The sequence below is a fragment of the Siniperca chuatsi genome, linkage group LG17, assembly GCF_020085105.1.
Source record: "Siniperca chuatsi isolate FFG_IHB_CAS linkage group LG17, ASM2008510v1, whole genome shotgun sequence".
Classification (NCBI taxonomy): domain Eukaryota; kingdom Metazoa; phylum Chordata; class Actinopteri; order Centrarchiformes; family Sinipercidae; genus Siniperca; species Siniperca chuatsi.
Genome location: NC_058058.1, coordinates 18,465,903 through 18,471,001, shown reverse-complemented (window position 1 = coordinate 18,471,001; position 5,099 = coordinate 18,465,903).

The window sequence follows — 5,099 nt, the reverse complement described above, 5'->3', positions numbered from 1 at the left end:
ATAGATGTGCCTTGTTTGCTACTGTCAGGCTCACAAACCCTCATGTGTCTTTAGCCTCTGAACTTCTATCCACCAGGGCCTGCAATGAATTGACTGACAAAATTCTGAACATTAGACAGTTAGACAGTGTCTCCATATCAGGTACAGGACAGGTCCCTGTCTCCACTTAAAACCAATTAAAACAGCATGACACAATTTGATCCTATTAACCATATAAACTTGTAGGACATTATACAACATCTGAAATTCATCTTCCTACTGCCTCAATATTCTGCCAACAGGCTTTTTCAAAAATGTTTCGAATTGCATGGCCTCAGATCTTGTACAAATTGTCAACATGTCTCTTCTCTCAGTTGTCCTCCCACAGGTCCTGAAAACTGCAGTCATCAAGCCTTAAAAAAGAACAATCTTGACACGTCACTAATGAACAATTATAGGCCCATATCTAACCTCCTGTTTTTAAGTAAAACCACTGAAAAAGCTGTTTTCAACAGCTGAACAACTTCTTGGCACTAAACAAGTGTTTTGATGTCTTCCAGTCAGGTTTTCGACCACATTACAGCACTGAGACTGCTCTTGTTAAAGTCTTCAATGACATCCACTTAAACACAGAGAGTGGCAGAATTTCAGTCTTGGTATTATTGGATCTCAGTGCTGCATTTGACACAGTCGACAACAACATATTACTAGACCAAAAGGAAAACTTGGTGGGACTTCCTGGCACAGTATTAAACTGGTCTGAATCCTACTTAAAGGACAGGGACTACTTTGTGTCTATAGGTAATTACACATCTGAGCAGACAAAAATCACACGTGGAGTTCCCCAAGGCTCCATTCTGGGGCCTCTTCTGTTAACATCTACATGCTACCACTGGCTCAGATTATGGAAAACAACAAAATATGTTACCATAATTATGCAGACGACACACAAATTTACATAACAATGTCATCAGGAGACTATGGTCCAACACAAGCGCTGAGTAAGCATTCTGACTAAATCAACGATTGAATGTGCCAGAATTTTCTTCAATTAAACAAAGATAAAACTGAAGTCATTGTTTTTGGAGCCAAGGAGGAACGATTAAAAGTCAGCGCTCAGCTTCAATCAGTAATGTTAAAAACCACAAACCAAGCCAGAAATCTTGGTGTAGTGGACTTAGACCTGAATTTCAACAGCCACATTAAAACATTTACAAAGTCAGCCTACTATCACCTTAAGAATATATCTAGGATTAAGGACTTATGTTTCAGCAGGAAAAACTTGTCCATGCATTTATCTTCAGTCGACTCCTACTGTAACGGTGTCTTTACAGGTCTCTCTAAAAAATAAAAATAAAAATAAAATCAATCAGACAGCTGCAGCTGATTCAAAACTCTTCTGCTCGAGTCCTCACTAAGACCAAGAAAGTGGATCACATCACTCCAGTTCTGAGGTCTTCACACTGGCTTCCAGTCTGTCAAAGAATTGATTTCAAAATACTACTGTTGGTTTATAAAGCACTGAACGGCCAAAGTACATTTCTGATCTTCTGCTATGTTATGAACCATCCAGACCTCTCAAGTCATCTGGGACAGGAGCGCTTTCTGTCCTCTGAGTCAAAATCAAGGCTAAAGACTTTTCTGATTGTCACAGCCTTTTATTAAATCAAATGATGATTGATTATTTACACTGCACTGTAACTTTTACTCTCTTGTTTTATCTTGTTTTTATTTTCTATTGAACTCTTTAAGTGTTTTTAAATGTCTTTTTATATGGCCCTATATTGCTTTTATGTTTTATGTAAAGCACTTTGAATTGCCTTGTTGTTTAAATGTGCTATACAAATAAACTTGCCTGTCTATATTAATTTTAGGTTTTGAGATTCGAAGCTGTTGCAGATTCATAAAATACTTGTTTCCTATAACATTGACAGAACATAACATTGAAGATCTATATCAAACATTTTCCCATACCTATTGGATAAAAGAACACACAGAAATAGTATAGGCATCTAATTAATACCACCTAGACAGAAATATATAAAAATGCGTCAGGCCTAACATATACCTCAAACATGAACCAATAGCAACCCAAGTCCAGATGTTTATGTACACACATGCTCACTTAGCTAACATAAACTCAGTTAACAGTATGACAGCTCAACAGACTTAATTGGCACTACAGAATGATTGACAGACACTCAAACCCAGCTAAAGACATAAGACATAAGTTAAAAAATATCAAAAGGCATTTGCTGGCACAGCGGCCATCACAATGCACAAAAACACATTGCAAATAAAACTAATTTGCACTTACTGTTGATTTATCTTCACTCGAAAATCAAATCCATGCATTAATCTTTGGAGGTACACCTCTCTTTTTGGCAGTTGAATTAGTCCTCGTCACTTGGCCTTTATGAGACTTAAACTAGAAGTTTTGTCCAGAGTTGTTTGTCCTTCGTTCCTGTATCTGTGCGTTTTCACGGTGAAAATGTCCACTCCACTGGTCACAGTATCCGGCTTTCACTCAAACGCTGTCGCTGGTGTCAAACTGCAGAAAACTCTACAACCAGTCCGTGTAATTGGTTTGTCTGGAATATCCCAACAACCTTCTGTAGCTAACAATGCCTCCCAGGTCAAGCCACAGGTCTGACAGAGTTGTGTCTTCCCGTCATCGAAACGTACATCCTCTTTACAGATTCAAGTCTTTTTGGGGGTTTTCAGTTGAGTATATTTCCATTCCGTTAGCACCAACACGGTGTTTAGCTAGCTGTCCTGCTGAGAGGGCAGTGGCCTCTTCTTTTGATTTGAGGTAGCAAAACATAAAAAAACACTAAATAGTTGGTTATACATAAAGTTCCAATACATTTGTGCCTATCATGTAAAGTTTTTTTTTATTTACTAATCGTTTTTTTATTAACAAATATGTTTTAAGATAAATTCAAACCAAACTTACCGACTCCTTTACCTAGAGAAAAAAAACACACTGGAAAATGCAAATAATCAATATCTTTCCAAGATTGTTGACGGAAGTGAAATGTTTATAAGGCACATGGATATCTCTTTGCATCACCAAAATGTATAGTTTTATTAGCGTGATCATTTAACTATAATAATCTTATTTGCCTTTCACATAGCCTTCAATGAGGCGTATAACAACGTATTTTTCCTGAATCGCACCAAAGGAGCAAGGAGATTTGTTACATTCTGGTTGGCATCTTTAGTTGGTTTAAAAGTAAAGAAAGTGATAACACACTTTATGAATTTCAAATTAGGAGGGAAGGTAATCAATCATAAACTATAGCGGCAGTAAGTATTATATGACAGGACTATGGCAATAACTGCTCTCAGCTTGCATACACTCTATTGTCACCAATGTTTGAAAACAAGGTTCTCTTTTTTCATGAATCCTGTTTTCATTATCTGTACAGGCCTTTTTCACAGCAGATATTCTGACTTGTCATAGCAGGAAAAGCACTGGTGTTGCTATTAACGATGGTTTAGTTCACGTTAAGTATCCCTGAAAGGTATATTAATGGGCCAGCATGCACAATACCAGGACCCTGAAACTGAAGCAGCAAAATTAAATCTAACCATTGTTAATGTTATTAATTACACCTGTGCTTTTCCTACTGTGAAAAAGGCCTATTGTCACTATTTTAAATTAAATTTAAATTAGGTTAAATGATTATCTAGAGGAAACAAATACCTTTATCACACTCCTTTATACAACTATTATATAAAACAAAGATTATATGGTGCATTAATTTGTCTTTATTGTTACATTTTAAAGTGGTAATATGGACAATGATGGTTGGTGCTGTTGCCTCACAGCAGGAATGTCATTGGTTCAAATCCACTAGCTGTAGGGATTATGTTCTCCCCATGTCTGTGTGGGTTTCCCTTAGTCTAAGTTGCAGGCATCAAAAGTAACTTGCACACACACACATATATATATATATATATATATATATATATATATATATATATATACACACACACACACATTAGTTATATATACATATATATTGTGTAGTTAAAGTCTGTTATGGTGCTTAACGGTATCCACTATATAAAGTGTCAGTGAATGTGAAAGTGTTGTGCCTGTGACCCATCTTTAAACTTGCATATCTGTGAAATTAACCTAACTGGAAGTACTTTCTCCAGGGCCTCAGCTAGGCATGATTATAAAACAGGACAAGGTTATTCCCTGTCCCAGTTGCCAAGACGTTGGATAATCTGAGGTGAAAATACAAGGTGAGTCTTCTTAATCTGCTGAGGGAGAGACACAGCAGACCACTGTCTTATCTTGTGCTTTCAACCCATTGGACAACAGTTTTGTGTTTTTGATCACTGCCTTACCCAGCAATGATAAAACACTGAATCATATCTACATCAATTACTGTTCTGCTCTTAGTGACATCAATTGGTGGGGAGCACAGCACACAATCTGCAGTATACTATTACATATGCATGACTATGCTTCTACTTAATTATGCTGTTTATGTTCCATTATTGGCACATTTCAGTACCCATTGTCAACATTTCCTGACTCAATTCAATGCATAGCGTCAGCGCCATGGCAGGATTTGAGCAGCAGAGGGGGCACTTTCAATTGGTTTCAGGTATTGGCTGGAGTTGTGATTACCAGTTGTGGTTGTGAGTCATTTCTTAGTACTACAGTGTCCTGTGCCTTCCACGTGGTGCTGAGTCACTCTGCTGGGGAAAGGACGTTTAGGACAGGCTTTGACTGACCTGCCTAATGAGCACACACTGTCTGGGAAACACGGAGTGTGTTTATCACCAAGTGCATGGTGTCAGCATTGTCGCTCGTTTTCAAAACAGGATAAAAGTGACATTTTGTATGAGGACTGGTACAACTTAACTCCTGCATTTAACTGACTTGTGAATTAGCAATACTGATTTAAGGAACAGGATGACTAACAAAAATATTTCTACTTGAATACAATAGCTGGCAGCCTACACAGAGGGTTCACAGCTATATATCCAGCAATATTAACCAGTGTCGATGTTAACTCCAACTACCTGCCTCTTTAGAAACAAACCACAAAATAACTTAATATCCAACATTCAAACAGGAAAATAAAATAAGACACACG